The sequence below is a fragment of the Saimiri boliviensis genome, chromosome 1 (assembly GCF_048565385.1).
Source record: "Saimiri boliviensis isolate mSaiBol1 chromosome 1, mSaiBol1.pri, whole genome shotgun sequence".
In the NCBI taxonomy this organism is placed as follows: Eukaryota; Metazoa; Chordata; class Mammalia; order Primates; family Cebidae; genus Saimiri; species Saimiri boliviensis.
Window position 1 is genome coordinate 284,090,181 of NC_133449.1, and position 23,741 is coordinate 284,113,921.

Genomic DNA, 23,741 nt, shown 5'->3' on the forward strand with positions numbered 1-23,741 from the left:
TTAGAAGCGAGACGGCGTCACGTCCATCAGGTCAGGTCTCTTGCCACTTTCATAATGTTCTCACTTAAAATTTTTGCAAGGCGGTTTCATTCCTGAAGGCAGTCCTCTCCATTCTCTTGATGGGGTGCTCCTCTGGAGAGAGATGGCGATTTATCAAGTCCTTTTTCTTTCTTTCTTTTTTTTTTTTTTTGAGACGGAGTTTCGCTCTTGTTACACAGGCTGGAGTGCAATGGCGCGATCTCGGCTCACCGCAACCTCCGCCTCCTGGGTTCAGGCAATTCTCCTGCCTCAGCCTCCTGAGTAGCTGGGATTACAGGCACGTGCCACCATGCCCAGCTAATTTTTTGTATTTTTAGTAGAGACGGGGTTTCACCATGTTGACCAGGATGGTCTCGATCTCTTGACCTCGTGATCCACCCGCCTCGGCCTCCCAAAGTGCTGGGATTACAGGCTTGAGCCACCGCGCCCGGCCAAGTCCTTTTTCTTAACATCACCTCCCTGCAGGGGAGAACGGCATCCGTGGCAGTGTCCTTCCCCCTCCTGGTACTGAGGTTTCCTCTTCACAGAGTGGCTGCCGAACCGGGCATGCATGGAAGCAGACAACGGTGAAATGCTTCCTAACCGGCTGCAGAGACGCAGAGCCTTTCACATTCCTGGTTTCAGACAAAGCAGTGAGAGCCGCGCTGCAGAGCCTGAGTGACGCAGGCCTGAGAGCCTCGCTGGGGTGTTGAGAGGAGGGCGCAGCGGTGCTCGCTGCTTTGTGTGCGGGGGCACCGTGACCCTGGTCCTGTGTCACGACAGCTGGTCACCCATCTGTCCCCTCTCAGTGCAACTGGGGAGAGGATAATAGGAAGGCCCAACCTAAGTGATTCCGTTTTGTTTTTCCACTATCTGCTGATGGTTGACAGAGGGATTAAAAGCAGAAAACGTGAGACCTCTCTCTCAACACTAGTAGCAACAAATATGGAGGTAAAAGGGCATTTTATGGAAAGTACAAACGGCCGTAATGGCACTCATTTAACTTGAACAACGAGCCTGCTAGGTTTATTCTGCTCTCCTGAGTCACCGTCTTTCTCATGCTTATCCTGCATCCGCACTATTTTCCTTTTAATAAAGTTTAATGTTTAGGGAAAAGGTCAGCATAAGCTATTTGAGATATTTGAGAGTTCTATCATTTTTCTCTGAATAACTTTTCAATTTAAAATATTTTAATCTAATATTCTGTTTGGCAGCTAATGTTTTGGAGAAGTTAAATGCATTAATAAATATATTAATGTATGTATGTGTGTATGTGTATATGTATATACATACATATATGGCTGTATGTGTATATATACATATATACGGCTATGTGTATGTTTGTATATATAGACACATATATATAAATATGTGTGTATATGTGTATATATGTGTGTGTCTGTATATATACACATACACATAGCCGTATATATGTATATATACACATACAGCCATATATGTATGTATATATACACACACATATTTTGTGTATATATTTAGCATACTCTTGAAAAAATTATGAGCTTTATTACAATAACTTCTTTGTAGGCAATCTATCTTCTCTGTAAAGTTTGACTAAAGTAATATGCTTTTTTTTTTTTATGAATATGCCTGGTAATCTAACTCTGAAGTAAGTAAGCAATAATGTGCTTCTGTGTCTACAGAAGATGCTTTATTAAGTCTGATAAATGGGGATTTTCAAATGAAATATTTATGAAAATAGTTTTCTTTTGAAAGAGCCGGTGCTGCAAAAATGGCTACCCAGACTTACAAGGACAACCTCAGTTTCAAACAGGCAATCGCATCGCTATGTTCCATGTGCCAGGTTTTTGTTAGGACGGTGCCTGGTGATATAGGGAATGGCAGAGCTGGGACACACATTACGTCACAGGTCAATCAGTTTGGCTGCACAGGACACGGAGGGTGAGAGACTGGCTGCCTTGCTCAAAGCTACATAGCAAGTTTGTGTAAGCATCAGAAGCAGGACCCAGAGCTTCTACCTCCTAGCTCAGTGTTCCTCCCTGAATGCTGAAAGTATATCCCTGTTGCCAAGGAGAGGTCACTCATCAATGGACGCACCTGGGGACCTAACTCTGAATCACCTCTTAACTCTGAATCACCTCCTTAACCAGCGCTTTCCTTGCGGTGGGGAAAGTCATGAGCTGGGTTGGGCAAGGCAGGATTTCTGCACGAATCTGTCTCCACAGTCCTTAGGGCAAAAAAAAAAAGCCCATATAATTTTATGATGATTTCCTAAGATTTCCAGTTCATAGGTTCTAAACTTGATGGTGGAGATGTGACTCACATCTGGGTACTGTCCACGGTCCCTCTGCCCGCCCCCCTTTGCTTTTCACACTCACACTGGCCCAGCTACAAACAAGGGAATGGGCTGAAGCTCTGATGGTCTAAAGTTTTGGCTGGTACGAAACCAGGGAAGTCCCTCATCTTTTCCCTCCAGGGATGCTGGACTAATGAATATTCAGGGAAACCCTGAAAGATATGAGGGGTCCCAGAAGTACACCCCAAAACCCGAATGGAAAGTGCGAAGGGAACTGAGCACACGACCTCTGTCTTTCTCTGCTGAGCTGACGTCTCACCTCGATCTCAGCTGAGAAACTTGGAGGTGGAGCAAGTTGTCTGTGTGGATCTGTCTGTTCCTTCTCACCCCTAATTAGCCTGTGTTCCAACATGGAGCCAGGATCCTCCAACCCCATCCACACTATGATGAGTCGTCTGTCCCTCCTGGGCACTGCCCCAAGAGGGGAAGCCAGTCTCTGTATCACCTCATACGTGACTTCATTCTAACAGCTCCATTCAGTCAAAAACAAAAACAAAAACAAAAACAAAAACAAAAAAACAAAACAAAACAAAACAAAAAGCACCTGGTGACCAGTGTCAGACATATATGAATTATCCCCTTCTTCTCTCTTTGGATCTTATCAAATGTGAATCCTCTTTCGTTCATGATTTCCAAGAAGCAGATTTGAAGACGAAAGTAAATATTTGAGACATTGGGGTGGGGACCATGGGAAGGAATAAGGGAAAGGAGGGGAGAGGGAGCAGGAACGTGTAGCGGACGATCCTCGGACTGAGAGGCAATTGTGACACTGTGACAGACAGGTGAGACAAAGTCGCAGGATTTGGTAGGAGGGGCCTCAGCGTCCGGCAACCTCTGACAGCGTCATGTCCATGCAGATGGCAAACCCTGGAGCAAAGGTGACCCACCAGAGGAAACCCACATTCTGCAGGAATCACATGGTGCTACCACTTCTGCCTTGCTCAGTCACAGGCTGGGAGCAGTCCAGGGAAGAGGAAGCTTCTGCATGAATGCCCCAGGGCATCTGAAGACAGAGCAGCTGGAGAGTGTTCCCCGACCTCCCACCTTGAAGCAGGTTTTCTCGAAGGGAGAGCTGAGCAAGGCGCCTCTTGGCTGCCACGTGTATACCTGCTCTCTTGATATTTTGCTAGCTCTACCCCTAGAGCTTTCCCCTGGAGAGCCAACAATTCAGCACCTGAAGAAGAAAACAGCGTCAGCAATACATGACATAGGCACACTGGTAGTTCTTTTATCTTTTATGTTTTGGCTAAAACAATTATTCCTTATTCCTGAAACAAGAATATTATATTTCTTCAACTCAGTTATTGTATGTTAGAGATCAGAGGAAGCTTCAGAAGTCATTGACTTGATTTATGTATGAGGAGATCTGATTTAATTTAAGCAGGCTTTCTCTCTTACCTCTTGCCCACCATGTGTTTCTTGATCTTTCTTCAGTTCATTCACCTGGAAACCAGATATCTGGGTGGTGTGGTAGGACTGCCTGGGGAAATTCCAGGACTTCTCTTACTCTGGCACAATTCTAGCAGAGGCTTATGTGTGGATTTGATATCCATGGATTGTTCTGGGCCTCATCTCAATTCCAACAAATGATCTTGCCCCACAGAATGCCCAACCGTGCTTACTTTATTGAGATAAACAGGGCTTATGTTTGTCTTGTCTTCCAAATGCACGTGACTCCATCCCTTGCCTGTTCTTCTCTTCTACTAAAATCTACCTTCCTGTTATTCACGTCTGTGTTGCCCTGACGACAGCTCAATTAGCTTAAGTGCAGCATTTTTTGAAATAGCTCAGAGCACGTATGTTCTCCAAGTTCTTTGGTCTCCTACACTTGGCTGTAGAATATTTTTCAAAGCTCAGCAACCTGATTGAAATTGCCTAGAAAGCTTTTAATAGTGGCTTGTTTCTCAGGCACACTGACACCCACTGTGTTCAATAATCCGTGGAAAGCCCATTTTTTGCTCCTTTTTGGCACAGGATAACCGGAACAATCAGATCATGTACTTAGTTGGCATCGCATCAGAACAGATTTGCTTCTTAACCTAGAAAAGAAATAGGAATATCTCACTAATTGACCTGAAAGCTAGAACATGTGTTCATTTCCTACATCAGGCAGGGTTCTCATTGTTTATGTAAAACTCAAGGCATCTATCCATAGGCTGTTAAGTTTCAGGATACAGACAAGTTATGACAAAAATCCCTTACGCATGGCTCATCTGTATGCTTGTCTATTTTAGGCTAATATAGTGACTTCACTTTAAACTTTCATCATAACTCTCGCTTTTTCCTTATGATTTCAAGATACTGCAAAAAAAATTGAGTCTGTACTGAGTATTGGGTACTATGTGCTAGACGCTGTGCACACAGCGGTAAACTGAGATCTTAATTATTTGGCAATGTAAATTCCATAAGCGTAAGGGATACGCTTCCTTTGTTGCTGTTCCTTCCATATCACGAAGGAGAAGTTTTACTGAGAGCCAGAAAAACATCACTATCTTTCCCAGGAGTGATTGTGGATTGCAGAGCAATTCTACTCAGATACCTAGATAATAATAGCTAAACACATTTGTTAAGGGCTTATTATATTAATAATAAATAATAGGCACTATTTGGCCGGGAGCAGTGGCTCACGCCTGTAATCCCAGCACTTTGGGAGGCCAAGGCAGGCAGATCACGAGGTCAAGAGATCAAGACCATCCTGGCCAACATAGTGAAACCCCATCTCAACTAAAAATACAAAAATTAGCCAGCCATGGTGGTGCATGCCTATAGTTCCAGCTACTTGGGAGGCTGAGGTGGAAGAATCACTTGAATCTGGGAGGTGGAGGTTGCAGTGAGCTGAGACTTGGCACTCTAGCCTGGTGACAGAGTGAGACCGTGTCTCAAAAATAGTAATAATAGTAATAGGCACTGTTCTCATATTGGTAGATAGACATACACAGATATTTTTACATATAGATATGTATATATATACACATATATACCATCGATTTTCATTATTTGTAGTTTTTATCTTCTGTAAAGTTGTAACAAACACTGCATTAGCAAATATTGACCCACTGCTCCTTTGGGAAATACACAGGTTTCTAAGAGCATCTGGTCACAACATTTTGATCAACTCGCCAATTCATAATTGATTTGTTTTAGTTGTGTTTCTTACTTAATATATAATGTTGATTCACTAACATTAAGCTCAATAGCACTGTAAGTCACGTCTGAATGAAGCTTCTCAGACACACATATTTTCTCCGTGAGGCACCTCATGGACTTCCTGCCCTTAGGAACATGAGACAGGCCGTGAGCACTGTACATGGGGAACATTTTAGGCATCAACATCACCCACAGGAAGCACAGAAATGTGAAAACGTGGCATTATATATACAGAGAGAGAAAAGGACCCTTGTTGTCAGTACGGGAGCTGAAACAAGAAGGCTAGACATCTAGATATTTGGGCTCGCTGGGAAATGGGAGTCAGGCAATTCTCAAACGTTGCTACGCTGTGCATACGCACAAATGACCACAAAAATGCCACAAGGCTTGTCTGATTAACTTGGAGGTTTGAAATAAATATGAGCAAGTAGGCAAAATTGCAAATACGGAATCTATAAATAAAGATAAGTGACTGTATATATATAAGTGCACACATATATCCATGTCCAGAGAAGGGTGTGTATGCAGATGTTTAATGCCCACAACAGCCACCTGAGGCAGATAATACTCCTATTTTATAAACGGAGGAAGGAAAAGTTAGGTAGCTAGCCAAAAGCTATAAAGCTGGCAAAGTATTTAAACCCAGGGATTTGTAATCCAGGTCATGATTACCTAATACTCAGTTAAGAGTTAACCATTAGTTTTTGTCTTGGTTTTTTTTTTTTTTTTTTTTTGGCTTTATTTTGTAAATAAACAAGTTTCTATTGAAATATAACATGAAGGCAGGAAATAACACATATCCTAAGTGTACACTTGATGAATTTCACTGAATGAAGGAGCCCAGAACCAGGACTGAGATCAAGAAACAGATCACGGCCGGGCCGGGCGCAGTGGCTCAAGCCTGTAATCCCAGCACTTTGGGAGGCCAAGGCGGGTGGATCACGAGGTCAAGAGATCGAGACCAACCTGGTCAACATGGTGAAACCCCGTCTCTACTAAAAATACAAAAATTAGCTGGGCATGGTGGCGCGTGCCTGTAATCCCAGCTACTCAGAAGGCTGAGGCAGGAGAATTGCCTGAACCCAGGAGGCGGAGGTTGCGGTGAGCCGAGATCGCGCCATTGCACTCCAGCCTGGGTAACAAGAGCAAAACTCTGTCTCAAAAAAAAAAAAAAAAAAAAAAAAAAAAAAAAAAAAAAAAAAAAAAAAAAAAAAATTAGCTGGGCATGGTGGCAAGTGCCTGTAATCCCAGCTACTCAGGAGGCTGAGGCAGGAAAATTGCCTGAACCCAGGAGGCGGAGGTTACGGTGAGCCGAGATCGCGCCATTGCACTCCAGCCTGGGTAACAAGAGCGAAACTCCGTCTCAAAAAAAAAAAGAAAAGAAACAGATCAGATACCCTTGAATCCTCTTGAGGACGTCTCCCCCTCACCACCACCTTTCCGAGGGCAGCCCCTGTCCTGACTTCTAAGTATCAGTTACTATTTAAAATAAGATTCACATCTAGTGCCTCAACCTTGGTTTCTAATACCAACCTTCAGTCAAGGGAACCAGGACTCCTTGGAGAAATAGCTAGCTCTAAGACTGAAGCAGGAACACCTGGGCATCCTGTAATGCCAGAAAACAAAGAAGTCCTAAGCAGTAGTCACAGTAGCAAAATCATGGAATCACCCTAAATGCCCATCAATGGTAGAATGGATAAAGAAAATGTGGTACATACACACTGTGGAATACTACACAGCCATAAAAAAGAGCAAGATCATACCTCTGCAGCAACATGGCTGGAGCGAAGTGAACTAGCAAACCAAACACTGCATGTCCTCACTTACGAGTGACAGCTAAACATGGAGTACACATGGACACAGAGAAGAGAACAGTGGACACCGGGGCCTGCTTGAGGGTGGGAGGAGGGAGAGGAGGGAGAGGTGGGAGGAGGGAGAGGAGGGAGAGGTGGGAGAAGGGTGGAAGGAGGGAGAGGTGGGAGGAGGGAGAGGAGGGAGAGGTGGGAGGAGGGAGAGGAGGGAGAGGTGGGAGGAGGGAGAGGAGGGAGAGGTGGGAGGAGGGCGGGAGGAGGGAGAGGAGGGAGAGGTGGGAGGAGGGCGGGAGGAGGGAGAGGTGGGAGGAGGGAGAGGAGGGAGAGGTGGGAGGAGGGAGAGGAGGGAGAGGAGGGAGGAGGGAGAGGAGGGAGAGGTGGGAGGAGGGCGGGAGGAGGGAGAGGTGGGAGGAGGGCGGGAGGAGGGAGAGGAGGGAGAGGTGGGAGGAGGGCGGGAGGAGGGAGAGGTGGGAGGAGGGAGAGGAGGGAGAGGTGGGAGGAGGGAGAGGAGGGAGAGGAGGGAGGAGGGAGAGGAGGGAGAGGTAGGAGGAGGGCGGGAGGAGGGAGAGGTGGGAGGAGGGCGGGAGGAGGGAGAGGTGGGAGGAGGGAGAGGAGGGAGAGGTGGGAGGAGGGAGAGGAGGGAGAGGTGGGAGGAGGGAGAGGAGGGAGAGGTGGGAGGAGGGTGGGAGGAGGGAGAGGTGGGAGGAGGGCGGGAGGAAGGAGAGGTGGGAGGAGGGCGGGAGGAGGGAGAGGTGGGAGGAGGGCGGGAGGGAGGGGGGAGAGGAGGGAGGAGGTGGGAGGAGGGAGAGGAGGGAGGAGGGAGGAGGGAGAGGAGGGAGAGTGGGGAGGAGGGCGGGAGGGCGGGGTGGGAGGAGGGAGAGGAGGGGAGAGTGGGAGGAGGGAGGGAGGAGGGTGGGGAGGGAGGAGAGGTGGGAGGAGGGAGAGGGTGGGAGGAGGGAGAGGAGGGAGAGGTGGGAGGAGGGCGGGAGGAGGGAGAGGTGGGAGGAGGGAGAGGAGGGAGAGGTGGGAGGAGGGCGGGAGGAGGGCGGGAGGAGGGAGAGGTGGGAGGAGGGAGAGGAGGGAGAGGTGGGAGGAGGGCGGGAGGAGGGAGAGGTGGGAGGAGGGCGGGAGGAGGGCGAGGTGGGAGGAGGGCGGGAGGAGGGAGAGGTGGGAGGAGGGCGGGAGGAGGGAGAGGAGCAGCAAACTACCTACTGGGTACATGCTTATTACCTGGGGAGGAAATAACATGTACACCAAACCCCCAGGACATGCAATTTATCTGCAGAACCAACCTGCTCATGTACCCCTGAAATGAAAAGGGTTTTTTTAAGTGCTAAGAAAAAAAAATCCACAATTATGGGCCTGTCAAGAGGACAAAGGGGCCGACACAACATGCTCCCAGTGGCTTACGCTGGCACTGTTCAAGCCCAAAGATAAATAAAATCTTCTGGATTATAACCCAACATACACCACGAATACCCATGAGTTGATACCGATATAAATGATTGAAAAAATAACTAAGTGAGGAGAAATAGACAATTCTTGAATTACCTCTTGACTGAGTATCAGGTTAAGTCTTAACTCTCAGGTAAACATGCTCTGGATTCTAAATCCCTGAGTTTAAATACGTTGCCAGCTTTATGGCTTTCGGCTAGCTACCTAACTTTTCTGTCCCTCTGTTCATAAAATAGGGATAGCAGGAGTATCTACCTCGGGTGGCTGTTGTGAGCATTCAACACCTCCACAGACACCCTCCTCTGGACATGCGTGTATGTGTGTACTTCTACACATACAGTCACATCATTATTTATAGATTCTATAGACAATTCTCCAGTGCAGAAGAATTTCAATATATAAAGATAATCTGCCTTCAAGGAGATGGAGAATAACTCTCCACTCCTGAAGCATGAGCTCTGCATAGTTACTTTCTTCCAGAGAATACTGTTCTCCATTGCTGTCCCGACCATGAAGACAATCTACCCTTTACTGATCTTCCTTTAATGACTTCCCTATGGAGAAGAAGAATTCAGGTATACTAGAAATATTTCAAACTAAGATTCACGAGACCTGAATTACTGTCTTAATTTTGACACATACTATCGGGTTGTCACAAGTTTTGATCCTCCTTGCAAAATCGAGAAGAGAATTCTCTGTTGTCCTTGTAAGCTCTCATAATTGTGGTTAGATGTACAGGCTCTCAAGACTGAGTTCAAATGTCAACACCACCACCTACTAGCTCTAGGCTCCTAGATAAGCAACTTGATCTCTTTCCACCTTAATATCCTCATTTATAAAGAAAATTATAGTGCCTACATTCATGAGTGTTGATGAGGATTAAGTTACATGATACATAAAATGTGTAGCATCTGATGTAGAAAGCAACCAATATGTATGAGAAGCTAATAATAATAACACCAATAATAATATGCCCGCCCTTGGAAATCTACCCTGGTTCCGAGATCATCTCCAGACAAGTCTTGGTTTAAAAGCAAAAAGCAATTCTGTGATTTCTTCTGCTCTTCTGGCTTCTCAATCCCCCGTCTGTTGGGCGGTGGGGGGGCGGGGGGGCTGAGAAGCCAGAAAAGCAGAATTTAAATATATTGATACATTTCATTGACTGAGAGTTGAGGTCCCACTGTCCTCGGATCACTTTTCCCCTAATCCGTATCTACAAATCCCTACTCTGCTTCCTTAAAACTCAGTTTCATAGTGTCCTCAGAGGGCTTTCTCACGTTCCCTAATTCAGCATTTTTTTAAATTGTATTTATTTATTTATTTATTTGTGAGATGGAGTCTCACTGTGTTGCCCAGGCTGGAGTGCAATGGCACTATCTCAGCTCATTACAACGTCTGCCTTCCAGTTTCAAGTGATTCTCCTGCCTCAGCCTCCCAAGTAGCTGGGATTACTGGCACCTGCCACCACGCCCAGCCAATTTTTGTATTTTTAGTAGAGACGGTTTCACCATGTTGGCCAGGCTGGTCTCAAACTCCTGACCTCAGGTGATCCACCACCTCAGCCTCCCAAAGTGCTGGGATTACAGGTGTGAGCCACCATGCCCAGCCTAATTCAGCATTCTTAAGGAGCTCATGGTAGTACCCAGTTTGGTCATAGCTGTGACCGGAGGTACTGTGGTTTCTTTGAGTACACAAATAACTCTGTAATTAGATTTCCGTCACATACGTGGCAAACATCTACATACACAGATCTTTAACACTTCATATCTAGAAACAGATTGAAGAAAAATGTGGAGCACACTCATTTCTTTACAATTAAGCCAAGTGGAAATGTAATATCTCATTATAGGCCTTTATTCCTTGTGTAATTTCTATTCGTATGTCATATAGCCGACAGTAAACTCGAAAAAAATAAACAGATTCAAATGCTAAATTCATATCTACCTTACTTTGATATTAAAATATTTCTTTGTTAAAGACTCAAAGTAAGCTTCAAATCCTCTCCAACTGAGATGCAGACAACTTTGGCAGGCAATCGTGAGCTCCTTCAATCTCTACCTTCTCTCCCGCGTGAATGCTTGCAAGCCAAATTCCCATGAGCAGGGCAGTTTCGCAAGCTTTACAAACTAATCTGTGTTCCTGTTAGTAGTCATTTTGAAATGTTTACCACACACAAAAATATGTGAACATCCATGGAACATCCACTAGTTTAGAAAAGCCAAACGACCAGTCGCAACGGCTCATGCCTGTCATCTCAGCACTTTGGGAGGCTGAGGCAGGTGGATCACCTGAGGTCAGGAGTTCGAGACCAGCCTGGACAACATGGTTAAACCGCATCTCTACTAAAAACACAAAATTAGCCTGGTGTGATGGTGCACACCCGTAATCCCAGCTACTGAGGATGCTGAGGCAGCAGAATCACTTGAGGCCAGGAGGCAGAGGTTTCAGTGAGCCGAGATCATACCCTTGCACTCCAGCCTGGGCGACAAGAGCAAAACTCTGTCTCAAAGTAAATAAATAAATGAAATTAAAAAGCCAAATGTTGATAATGAATTAAGCCCCACCCCATGACCTCCTCTCTACCCAACAAGAGTAGCAAATATGTGAAGAGGTTAATATGAATTATCCTCTTACAAAGATCAGGAAATATAAGGTGATGTCTGGTAACATGCCCAAAGTTGTAATAAAGCAAATGGACATTCAGTCACAAGTGACTATAAAGGGAAATTCACACCCAAAATTTCCTGGACAAACCATGAGCAGAGTAAGTCCAAAGGATGAAGAGAGAAACAGAGCTTTAAATCAGAGTAGGGAAATTCTTCATAATAAGTAATGTATGTTATTACTTCACAGTATGTGGATTTATTTCCCAGATTATGACAATATAGGGAGACAGCAAGACCAGGAAAACCCTGGACTTTGAATTCGAAAACCTGGGTTTGGATATCTGCTACACTTACTCATCAAATGTGACATCAGGAATGAGACAGAGTGTGAGATTACGTATCAGTTAGCATTCAGCTGCCAACAGGGGCGTCAGCACAGCTAACTTTTAATGATCTCACACGCAATGAAACTCTAGGTAAATGGTTGCAAATTTGGTGCAGTAATGAACTGATGTTATCAGAGACACGGTCTTCCTATCCTCCCTTCATCCTTCATATCATTTCTCTATTTTCTGTCTCTGTCATCCAAGATATGTGATGATTCTTTTATCCTTAGGCTAACTGCCTCATGGGCTCGACCAAGATAGCTGCCACAGAGCCAGAGTCATTCTCTTGCAGAATTGCATTCACCACCGGAAAACAGGGCAAGGGGCAGAACCAGGGAGCTGTCTTCTTTCCACAGAAAGAAACATCTCTCCCAGAAGCCCGTAAGTGGAATTCTCCTTAGATCTCATTGGTAACATGGTTACCCTGGGCTGCGAGGACAATCATTTATCAACTCTTGACAAACAGCTTTTCCAGAAAGAAAATGAAATGATTCAACTGCTTGATAGTCAGCTAACAGTACCCATCAAGGATATACCTCCTTATTAATGGAATTGTGTGTTAATTCATGTCTATACTTGTATGCACACAGTCACACATATGTTTTGATCATAAAATAGTTGGGATACTTACGCCCTTTTATCAGAGTAGAACAAAGTCAATGTGACCAGAGAGTTCTACCCTTTCAAATAAATAAGTAAGGCATTTTAATATTACTTTAGAAATAATTTGCTAATGACAATTACTCTTAAATGTTCCTTAAACTTTACACATGTGCTTAAAAATAATAAAATTATTTATGCAGTAATCACAATTTTAGTCATATCATATGACTTGATAGATTTCGTAACAATCACTGGAGTTTGACTACACCTGTGATTAAAGCCATTTTTAGTTTTATTTTTGTGATTTATTACATTATTTTTCAGTGTTTCCTTTTTAAATAATTGTTAGAGGAAATATATAACCTTTTATAAAAGTAATTTGGGGTGTAAACTAGTATTTTCTCTTTCCAACTCAGACTTTTGTTGCTATGAAGAAAATTAATGCAAATTATCAAAAAGATAAGGAGCTAATAAGCTTAATGTCTACTGGGAATGAGGAAAATTATATTCCTCTTATAAAAAGGAAAAGTTATTCACCTCTGCTAAGAGTCATAGAGATATAGAATACTCACACAGAGATTTGCATACATTGACTACAGACCGTTGAAAAAAAAAAAAAAAAGCCATGTGCAGAAAGCAGAAACAGGACCCCCTTCCTGACACCTTACACCAAAATTAACTCCAGATGATTAAAGACTTAAACATCAGACCTAATACCATAAAAACCTTAGAAGAAAATCTAGGCAAAACCATTCAGGACATAGGTGTAGGCAAGGACTTCATGACCAAAACGCCAAAAGCAATGGCAACAAAAGCCAAAATAGACAAATGGGACCTAATCAAACTCCACAGCTTCTGCACAGCAAAAGAAACAGTCAGTAGAGTGAATCGGCAATCAGCAGAATGGGAAAAAATTTTTGCAGCCTACCCATCTGACAAGGGGCTGATATCCAGAATTTACAAAGAACTAAAGCAGATCTACAAGAAAAAAACAAACAAGCCCATTCAAAAATGGGCAAAGGATATGAACAGATACTTTACAAAAGAAGACATACAGGAGGCCAACAAACATATGAAAAAATGCTCATCATCACTGGTCATCAGAGAAATGCAAATCAAAACCACATTGAGATACCATCTCACACCAGTTAGAATGGCGATCATTAAAAAATCGGGAAACAACAGATGCTGGAGAGGATGTGGAGAAATAGGAACACTTTTACACTGTTGGTGGGAATGTAAATTAATTCAACCATTGTGGAAGACGGTGTGGTGATTCCTCAAGGACCTAAAAATAGAAATCCCATTTGGCCCAGCAATCCCATTACTGGGTATATATCCAAAGGATTATAAATCATTCTACTACAAGGACACGTGCACACGAATGTTCATTGCAGCGCTGTTTACAATAGCAAAGACCTGGAACCAACCCAAATGCCCAACGATGATAGACTGGATAGGGAAAATGTGGTACATATACACCATGGAATATTACGCAGCGATCAAAAACGATGAGTTCACGTCCTTTGTAGGGACATGGATGAACCTGGAAACCATCATTCTCAGCAAACTGACACAAGAGCAGAAAATCAAACACCGTATATTCTCACTCACAGGTGGGTGTTGAACAATGAGAACACATGGACACAGGGAGGGGAGCATCACACACTGGGGTCCGTTGGGGGGAAATGGGGGAGGGGCGGGGGGTGGGGAGGTGGGAAGAGAGCATGGGGAGAAATGACAGATACAGGTGAGGGGACGGAAGGCAGCAAACCACACTGCTATGTGTGTACCTATGCAACAATCTTGCATGTTCATCACATGTACCCCAAAACCTAAAATGCAATAAAAAGAAAAAATAAAAATAAAAAAAATAAAAATAAATAAATAAAGTAAAAAAAAAAAAGACTCCCATGGGAGATAGGCAGATTCCCTCTTTTTTGGGATCCAGAATCTGGTATAAAAATGAGACCCTCAATTTTGGGGAGCCTGTTTTGCCTTTCACCTATACCTGTTCATTAGGCCCTAGAAACGGAATGCTTGAAAACTGACAAATGAAAAATCATAACAACTACTGGAAAAAAAAAATGAGACTCAAAAAGATGAAACAAGTAGATGGGTAAAGATAAATCTCTAGTTGTTTCAAAGAGCTCAGAAATACATGAGACAAAAGCCCAACAATTTGACAAATAATTTCAGGGACTTTGAATGACATATTTCTTGGGGAACAAAAACTATGCTTCTGAAATGTCAACAAATTCTGAAAGAATTAAAAGTAAACACAGGTTAGATTAAGCCATGGTTGATCATGAAGGATGAACGTCATCCCTAGATACTGATGTATTTAAACGTCGTACACACACTGATCTTTGAAGACGATACAATATAATGCTGCTATAAAGAGTTGCTCTTCTTTTATTGATTCTTAAGAGAAAGATAGAAATTTAAGTGTTCAAAGTCTTTAAAACTCCACACCAACTGCCCGTGTAGAAGCCACAGTTGCTAACTTGCTCCCTTTCATACCTCCAGCATCCAGCACACAATAATATTCTTGGTGAAATCTTAATTTTTACTATCTTTATAGTATTTTTTAAATCTCTTTTTAATAAAAATGAGCCATTTCATTTTAGTAAAAATTAAATCACAAATATGAAACTGCAGTTCACTTCAAGGCAAATTGATAGAAATAAGCTTTCAATGGTAAGATTAGCGATATTAACAGGTAAAGGAAAGCTGCAAATATCACCATAGCCCAGGAAAATTGCAAAAAGCTATTGAGTAGTCAGGTTCTGTTACTCCATAGAGGAGCTGTATCTCTTTATGCAACATTTAGTAATTATTTCTAAGCAACTACTTACCTGATCCTTTCAGAATTATTTAGGTGGAAAATTCAGACTCTTTTCCCTTAAACTTGGATGTACCTCCCTCTCAAGAGGAGAAAACTCAGCCTCCCACCCTCCTCCATGAACACAGGGCTTAGGAGGGGAAGAGATTTCCTGTTACCTCCTCATCGCTTTTCCAAAGCACAGCTCCCCCGCCTCGAAATAAAAACACCCGTGTTGAGGCTTACGTACTCAGCTTTACTGATCTCTTCTATCAACATCCTGACTCTCTCCCTGACATTTGGGGAAGATTCGAGTATCTAGTAGCTGCCTGCTTTTCTTCTCTATCTCCGTTTCTGAGAACGGCAGATGCTATCTGTGTCTTAAAAGGGATGATTGACCTTATACCCTGGCGTTAAGTACTTACTACCCTTGAACTTCTCAGCTGCAGACTTTACCTCCAAAGCCAACTGAGCCACCCCATTCCATGGCAACTGTAGGGTGTGGCCCTTGCTCTGAAATCTTCAGCTTTGCCTTATCACTGCAGGGTCGTAGTCTTCCCTCTCACTCCAAGCTTGAAATCCTTCCCTGTTGCATTCTCGATTTAAAAATCTAGTCTGCTGGCCGGGCACAGTGGCTCATGCCTGTAATCCCAGCACTTTGGGAGGCCGAGGCAGGTGGATCATAAGGTCAGGAGATCGAGACCATCATGGCCAACATGGTGAAACCCTGTCTCTACGAAAAAAAAAAAAAAAAAAAATGTTTTTTAAATCTAGTCTGTACCCTCATCTCAGCACATAGAGCCTCTGTAGTCTCTTCTCTGTCCGTTTGTCTCTCTGCATTTGCTACCTCACACAAACAGACTTGCCCCTTTCAAGACATCCCGGAAGACTGTGTTTGCAGTGCGGCTTTGAGCTTCCAACACGGGGCTTCTTTTGTCTTGCTTTTTCTCTTTTGGTTTACTCCTACTCAGTCCTTCAAAACCGGTCTCAAAGTGTTCATTTCTGTTAGAAGCCTTGCCATGCACCATCTGTGCAGTCTGCTTTATTTGCTCCTGGCTCCCAGAATATCCTTTATATAACTCTCGGGTACACTCGCTAAGGCCAGGAGGACGTCTTGCCCACATTAGTAACTGCAACACCTGGGACAAGGAAGACGGTAGCTAGGACAAGCCTGGAGGATACTTCCCAGAAAATATTAACACAGAGAAACCAGAAAAGAGGGCATAATTCCAAGTTTAAATTTTTTTCTATTATGTGCTTTATACTGGTTTGCTAATACCATTAGATATTTTTATTCACCCCTAGATAGTGGTTGCATTTGATTCCCTACTAAAGACACACACTGCATGGTTACTACGTAACAGTACAGTACAGACGATGTTTGAAGGTTGGATGGAAGATGATCAAATGAGGTTAAGCTTTCAAGTTGGGAAAAAGCGGAGAAAGTGGGAAAAAATAAGTATTATTATAAATTTTTTAAGTCATAAACATAATTATTTCTGTTTCTTTTTTTTTTTTGTGGGGGGGGTGGGGACAGAGTTTCGCTTTTGTTACCCAGGCTAGAATGCAACAGTGCGATCTCGGCTCATCACAATCTCCACCTCCTGGGTTAAGCAATTTTCTGCGTCAGCCTCCTGAGTAGCTGGGATTACAGGTGCCCGCCACCACACCCAGCTAATTTGTATTTTTAGTAGAGATGGGGTTTCTCCATGTTGGTCAGGTTGGTCTCGAACTCCCAACCTCAGGGGATCTGCCCACCTTGGCCTCCCAAAGGGCTGGGATTACAGGTGTGAGCCACTGTGCCCAGCCTATTTCTGTTTCTTAAGGGCTGTTCTGAAAAATGTGAAGAAACTCACCACTTGGTTAAATTTCAGTCATCAACTGAATTATCTAAAATAAGAAATCTGAGTTTGATTCCACTTTCAGAAAAGAAGCAAACCAGCAAAACAGGTGTTTAGAATTACTGGATTATAACCCCATAAGAAAAAAGAATGGATCAAACTCCTCCAGTCCACAGGTCACTCTGCCCTTATTAAATAGATATGTCACAGAAACATGGAGGATTGCCGCCATGTACGTATGCGTAGTTTAAAATAGAAATGCAGCTAGCGAATTTAACAGTCAGTCTTCTTCTCTTTATCTTAGTTCTCCTTGAAAATCATCACCAGTGCCCTGGTGGTTGAAAAACTGAGCTGTAACTCAATCTGTGCCATTGATGGCAGAATCCTGGGTCAGTCTCTTAACCTTCTTTGATTTCAGTTTCCTCGTTTGTAAAATGAGGAGAAGAGAAAGGATGGGTGATTTTTCAAATGTTTTGTTAATCAGCAGAGTCCCTTTTTTTCCCCAAAGAATATGTTAGCAGGAATCCTGAGATAGGAAACCTGAAAGGCAGGATGAAGAAGACTCAGCCTTCTTCTCTCCCTCCAGGCATGCCCCAGAGTTCTGGGAAAGAGAGTTGGAAAAATAGCTCAGAGGGTCATATTTTGAGACTTTCACAAAAATCCTGGCAGGTCCTTGAGTGGGCCTGTGAGAAAGAATGAAACTAAGGCAGGTCTGCTAAGCTGATAGCCTGCCGTAGCTCAAGGGAAAGAGAACACATTTTTCCTAGTTTTAAGTCTGAAAGTGGAATGAGAGATTAGCCCTGGGATATAGCCTTGGAGATCTGTGTCCACCTCCCAGGTTACGATGTTGACTCTTTGAATGGTATTTCTGACTGCCTTTCTGCCCTGCAACTTCGCTTTCCTGAAAACCCCTCGGCCTGCTCCCATCCTTGAACCCAATTTAACCTCTTCCTCCTCTTCATCTTCCTCTTAATCCACCACGTGGCTCCCGACACCCACAGTTTAGTCCATGATCCGTTCCCTCTGTGACCCACCGCAGCAGGCAGCCCTGATTCAGGAAACCGGGGTTATAGTCACTGGAAAACAAGATGCCTCAACGGCAATAGGATGAACTTTGTAACCAAGGCGCTCATGCGTCCTTTATGACCTAAAATCTCTGAATCTCTTGCATTGTCTTGCTCAATTGAAACAAGCCAGGGCTCTGTGTTTCCTCGCACCCACATTCAAACAGCCAGCGCTGATGACACTCGATTTTCCTCACTCTCGTTCCTAAGACAAAGTGAGAAACTGCTTTCAAAATTAGCTCCAAATTTGGCTCATTTTTGCTCTTTGGAAAAAAAAAAGAGAGAGAGAGAGAAAGTCTCACTTTTTTTACTCCTACGACTTATTTTAAAATTTGCAAAGGAATTCCCACAGAACTGCTGCAGTTTTAAAAAATCTATTAGCCTGTAAAATGTCCAGAAACTCTTCAGCACCTAAAGCCTCGCCGGCAGCTGGTGCCCCACGGGTCACTATTGTTATCCCACCCTGGGATTCACTTGTAAAAGCCTCACACACAGTAAACAAATGTCAGAGAGCAAACACAAAGCTCTCTGTAAACTCAAGACCTTCTAATTCTCGTTACTTTATCTGTTCACTGTCTAAATGTTTACCTGGCCCTTCGACGTTCCAGGCATCTCAGATGTCAACTAAAAGGAAGACACTGGCAAAATTAACATTAAGTAGAGAGTTGATTTGGTCCACGCTTGAGAATTGCAGCCCTAGAGAGCATTCAGATGGATTTTTAAAGGAAAAGAATAAAGCAGTTTCTGAGCTGTTTACCAAGAAATTATGTTAAAATAACATAAACTCTTGATTGGCTATACCTAGCTCTTTGTATCACAGATTACAGGAACATGAAGATAATGTGTTAGGCAGCTAATGTGGAGCCAAATGCCTTTAAGAAATTAGCCCCAAGGCAGGGATGCAGGGTGGGGAAGGAATGATTGAAGTTCTATACTCCTGTCTCTCTGGGCCTGATAAATTTCACATACCTCACATAGCCCGGAATGCTCTATTTTTCCTTCCTCGCAGATGTGTGCCTTCTTAGAACCCTATACTTTGACAGTGAGAAGACAAAGAATGCATTCCAGGGATCTCCGAGGTGATCTCCATCCAGCCCGCTGCCGTGGCCTTGATCCCTTCCAACCCACCCTCCTCCTTCAAAGCCCTCTCCTGGGTCTCTCCTCCCAAGGGGTAGAGATGTAGTGGCCTGCAGCTCCAGATCCCGGACCTCCTGTCCTAATGACATTTTTTCGGTGTCCATCCAGTTAGTAAACAACAGGTAGGGAGGCAGTTAGTTGTTCTGCTTGCTGAGATGATGAAATAACAGACTCTTACTCACAACTTCCCCTTCCTGAGCACTAGCTCACCGCAGGACTCATTCGGCGCCCTGTGGGAATGGAGAAAGGGATTACTTGTCAATAATACATGAGCACAGAAAGCCCTAGAAATGCGTGCCTAAGGCCAAATTGAAATGGGGAGTGGGGGAGAGAGAAGTCCCTTGATGACACAGAGGGAGAGAAAAGCTTTCTCAGAGCCCTCGTTCTGCTACGAATTTTCATTCGGCCAACGTTTCTCTCCTCCTGGGCCTCCCACCTGGGCAAATTTCACATTAGCACTCCTGAAACAGGAAGGGTAGCAAATACAGCTCTTTCTAGAAAAAGGCAAGGGAGGGAAAAGAATGAAGGGAATCGGGAGAGCATTGATCTCATGTGTGAGTGAGTGCACGTGTGAATATGAGAGCGTATGTGTGTGTGCGTGAGTGTATATTTGAGTTGGTGTATGTCTGTGTGAGCGTGTGAGTGTGTGTATGTGTATCTCTGTGTGTGTGCTCATCTTTATTATTACTCCTTTTATGCTTCAACATTGCTGTCTCACAAATTGCCCCCAGCAATGGTTTTCGTGCTGCGAAATCTAATTTCCAATCTTTTCATCTCAATGGCGATGTACACATCAATTTCTCAATATTTCAAGGAATACACGACTCTATGTAACACTTCTCCAGATCACTGAATTTAACCTTTTAACTCAAACTTTCACTTTCAAATGAAACACCGCATACGTTATAAACTTATTTTCCTTCTTTAGCAAAATATGCAAACGTTATTCAAAGTTTTCTTGATAGCTGAAGATCACAGTTCTGAGCCACTATTTCTTTATGCTTTAATATAATCAGCCCTTCTTGGGCCATGACACGTAGCATGGTGACTTTCTACACAGCAAAATGAAGCCAGTTCTCTTCCCCACAGACCTGACAGCCCCTCCTCTTTATCACTGCCTGCTAGTCACCGATAGCCTAGGAAAATGACAGTCTCCATCTGTAGCCGATCAGCCACCACACTTGTGCCTCTCCACGAGGCTAGGTCGCTTTTAATTTATTTTGACTTATTTTATTCTGTGTCTGCTCCCTCTTCAAAGCTTCCTTCCCTTCCCCTTCTGGTCTTGCAGTTCTCAGCCTGGCTCTAGCTGAAGGCTGTGCTGTTTGGTTCTGCTCTGATAAGTGACGATTTCACCACCTTGAGGTATTTTGGTCTCCAGTTCTCATTTTTTCAGTTTTTGTTTTGTTTGGGGGTTTTTTAATCCTAGTTCATTTTACTGCTGGAAATACTTTCTTCCCCTCCCTCAACGCCTTCCAACCTTCCAATTTAAGGTTTGATGTCATTCTGAGAATGGGAGGTGGCCCCAAAACTGCCTCCGGATGCTCCAGGCTCTGCAGTGATTTCCAGATAGGGGATAAGGAATTGACAGTTGGAGAAATCAGAGCCAGCGGCTTTCCCTAAAATACATTAAAACTTTCCCTAACATTACATTAACTCCAAAAAGAGATGAAATAGGCATTTTGAGGAATGAACTCAACTTTTTGCTCTAAAAATGAAAATTCTAATATATAGGATATGCCGTACAGGAATTGGATTCAGCAAACTATATGCTATACGAACCTGAAAGTTCCCTCTAATTTCCCAGCTGGTAACCTCAATTCTACAGGGATGGGCAGAGTCTATTGCCCCGTGGTCTCAACTCACTTTGGGAGCAGACCACGTTTACCTACCACAGTTAGAGAGCAATCTTCCCAATCTTGTATTGCTTCCTTTAGAGAAGGAAGTGCTGAGCGCGGCAGCCGCCTGTTCCACCTTCTGCAACCCTCAAGCTACCAGAATTGTACTTGACAACCAGTTCGTTGAAAAACGGACAAGAGTGCCAGATACTCATTTGTCTATTCAAATGTCCAAGCTACCTTCCTAGTGAAATGTTGGTTGTAGTTGCATTTGAATTAAACTTTAGAGTAGGGAGGAAAGAGATATGTACATTTCCACATTTCAGTTCCTTTAAATGCTGAATAGACGTCATGATAGTCAGCCAGTCCTGCTTCCTGAGATTATTATCAGGCATACGAAAGAAATACACTGAACTATTCTAGGGAAGTGCAGAATATGTGATATTACAAGATAATACCTTTCAAGGAGTTAATTTTCCACTTCCTTTAATGAATATAATCACCTGCTCCCTCTTTGCTCTCCAGTCCATTACTTAATTAATCAGCTCCTCCATGCAAGGTGAACATATTCTGGTCCCTGAATAAAACTGAGGAGTCCATCAGGCTCCAGGCATAGCTGTGTGGAGTTATCCGTATCCACAGCATCCCCTCCCTGGGGTACCAGTAGTCCACGGTTAATGCAGCCCTGGTTGACTAGGGGAGTGGCTCAAGCTTGATTCAGAGGGAAAATGCACAGAAAGTTTTCCCACTCCTCTGTCAAAGAACAACCACATTTTACTCCCCCCAGAAGGTAATGCTCTTTTATCAGATGAAAAAGTGAGGCTTATGTCACTAAGACCAAATCTGCAGGCAAAACTGAAATAGTCCACCGTTAGCACGTGGTCAGGAATTTGACCACCAAAGCCAGCACTGGTTTGTCATCACAACTGGGTCAGTAGATAGAAAGCTGTGAGGCACTGAAGGAAATCTGGGAAAGTAAAGACATCGTATGCAGCTCTACAATACAAATACTATGAATTTCACAACGCAACCCCTAACCTCTACCCTGGGGGTCAATGCTGAGGTCTGAGGGAGGAGGCAAGAATGCTCGTCCAGCTAGAAACCTGTTTGACAACTGATCACTGAGCATGTGTAGGAAGACAAAGCTAAACCCAAGACAGAGAACTGTGTGGCTAGATGGGATCTGTCAAACCCTAACTTTGGATTAAAATCAATGAGTTTATTACATTCCATATTTAGAATTTGATATGGTGCAGGTCTGTGTCACCACTCAAATCTCATGTTCGATAGTAATCCCTGCTGTTGGAGGTGGGGCTTGGTGGGAGGTGATTGGATCATGGGAGTGGTTTCTCATGCTTGAGCACTATCCCGCTGGTGGTGTTGTGATAATACCGAATTCTCACAAGATCTATTTTGTTCAGTTGTTTGTTCGAAACAAAACTTCACTCTTGTTGCCCAGACTGGAGTGCAATGGCACAATCTCAGCTCACTGCAACCTCCACCCACTGGGGTCAAGCGATTCTCCTGCCTCAGTCTCCCAAGTAGCTGGGATTCCACATGTGCCACCACGCCCAGCAATTTTGTATTTTTAGTAGAGATGGGGTTTCCCAGGTTGGTCGGGCTGGTCTCGAACTCCCGACCTCAGGTGATCTGCCCTCCTCAGCCTCCCAAAGTGCTGGGATTACAGGCATGACTCACTGTGCCCCGCACAAAATCTGTTTTTTTAATAATGTGTGGCACCTTCCCCTTCCTTTGTCCTCCTGGTCCAGCCATGTAAGACAAGCTTGCTTCTCCTTTGACTTCTCCCATGACTGTAAGTTTCCTGAAGCCTTCCCAGAGGCTGAGCCGATGCCAGCATCATGCTTCCTATACAGCCTGCAGAACCATGATCCAATTAAACCTCTTTTCTTTATGAATTACCCAGTCTCAGGTATTTCTTTATAGCAATATGAGAACAGACTAGTACAGAATTCATCTTTACCTCATCTGAAAATGAAAATACATTCAAAAGAATATGCAAACCTCTTTCAACTTATGTCCATCATAATTCTGCATAGGTCAATATCATTGGGTGTTTTAGACAAAATAATCAAGAGAGTCAGTGAGGCACTGGACATAGGCTCTTTACTCAGAGCAGAAACAAAAAGGAAAAGCTTGCACCAGGCTTTTATTTATTTCCTGTCATCAAACACACAAAATACAGGTCCACTGAAATTGAAAACATCACCAAAATATGATTTTGCATTCCAAATATGCAGGGGGTAAATCTTCATCCCTCCCACCCCCATGAGGGTGAGCAGGACATAGTGACTCACTTCAAAGATAGTGAAACATAGTAATTTTACAGTGCAGACAGCTGGTAAGCATGATCTTGCCCAAATGATCAAGGACAACATCACTGGTGATAAATCGTGTGTATGTCACGTAACCTTTGATAAGATGTGATGAGCATGGTGTTTTGCTCCTGTGTTACTCTACCCCAAAACCTATAACCCCACGCTAATCTTAAGAAAAACATCAGACAAACCAAAATTGAAGAATAGTCTGTAACAGACTTGGCCAATACCCTCAAAATTTTCAAGATGATGAAACACAAGGAAAGACTGAAACGCTGGGCCTGGTGGCCCACGCCTGTAACCCCAGCACTTTGGGAGGCCGGGACGGGTATATCACCTG

At 43.7% G+C, this 23,741-nt stretch overlaps 1 long non-coding RNA gene across 4 annotated transcripts; it reads right to left on the reverse strand.

Moving 5' to 3' along the window:
• Nucleotides 1-397: 397 nt before the first annotated feature.
• LOC120363967 (uncharacterized) lies at nucleotides 398-16,222 on the reverse strand. Of its 4 annotated transcripts, XR_012514142.1 has the most exons (5): nucleotides 15,223-16,222; nucleotides 7,037-7,100; nucleotides 5,567-5,624; nucleotides 3,755-4,395; nucleotides 398-3,530 (listed from the first exon to the last, which is right to left on the reverse strand). It is a non-coding gene; the product is annotated as an uncharacterized LOC120363967 (long non-coding RNA). The 4 variants fall into 4 exon arrangements; XR_012514136.1 differs by lacking the exon at nucleotides 5,567-5,624 and having other exon boundaries at nucleotides 7,037-7,109; nucleotides 15,223-16,220; XR_012514140.1 differs by lacking the exon at nucleotides 5,567-5,624 and having other exon boundaries at nucleotides 399-3,530; nucleotides 15,223-16,220.
• Nucleotides 16,223-23,741: the final 7,519 nt, after the last annotated feature.